The 904-nt window shown below is 53.9% G+C and overlaps 1 pseudogene; it reads right to left on the reverse strand.

Moving 5' to 3' along the window:
• Window positions 1–403: 403 nt before the first annotated feature.
• LOC137629882 (5S ribosomal RNA) lies at window positions 404–524 on the reverse strand (annotated as a pseudogene).
• Between the last annotated feature and the right edge of the window lie 380 nt (window positions 525–904).

Genomic DNA, 904 nt, shown 5'->3' on the forward strand with positions numbered 1-904 from the left:
AGAGGTATCCTTCAGGTCCTGACCATAGGCCTGAACCGGAACATGTGGCCCCCCCTTTTCTTTGACGAGTCCGAGAACAGCATCAAAATGCGGGGAAAGGACGAGAATATCCACTCCCATCAAGAGGTTCCATAGGTCAACACCCATTGCAGGTCTAAACGTTCCGCTGGTCCCCTAGGGGCCAGAAAGTCCAGTTAATCGTTGCTTTGATACCACCGGAACTTGGGCCGCCCCACAGGGAACTTATCCTGAGGCGACCGTTCGGGACTTTAGACGGGTCAATGAGGAAAATAGACCCAGGAAACGTTCCAAGGTAGGGCTGAAAGCTCTGCTTGACTGAGAACAGGTACTGCGACTCTCCTCAGCCTTGCCACAGTCAACTGAAGGGAAGGCTCGGAGAAGGAGGCAACAGCATCATCTGGCGTACCCAGACGGTCACCCATCCAAGTACTGACCCGCCCAACGTTGCTTAACTTCGCTGATCGGACGAGAAGCGGTGTTTCCAACGTGGTAAGGCCGTTGACTCAATATCATGGCTACATACCCGAGATGTTGAGGCAGAAATAGAGAAGGCTCCTAGCAAATTACCATGATCCCTCACTCATGGTAAGGACCCGGAAGCTTGTCCCGGCGTTGAAGAAGGTCGAACCCGAGCCTACCGGAGTTGACCAGACCTCCAAAAGGCGAAGGAGGTGGAAGCCTGCTCCTGAGCGGCCATGAGGAAAACAGGGAGAGTTCTTTGGGGAAAAACCTGCGATGCCGCGGCGGGATCGCCACACCGCATCTTAAGTCTAGGCTGAATTCTATGAGCTTCCTGGAAGATGGATGGAATGGAAACTTGAAGTACCCATCCTTCCGATCCAGGGCCTAAGGAGTCCTGCCGCCTCGTTACCAGTCTGATCGA

The sequence above is a fragment of the Palaemon carinicauda genome, chromosome 37 (assembly GCF_036898095.1).
Source record: "Palaemon carinicauda isolate YSFRI2023 chromosome 37, ASM3689809v2, whole genome shotgun sequence".
In the NCBI taxonomy this organism is placed as follows: Eukaryota; Metazoa; Arthropoda; class Malacostraca; order Decapoda; family Palaemonidae; genus Palaemon; species Palaemon carinicauda.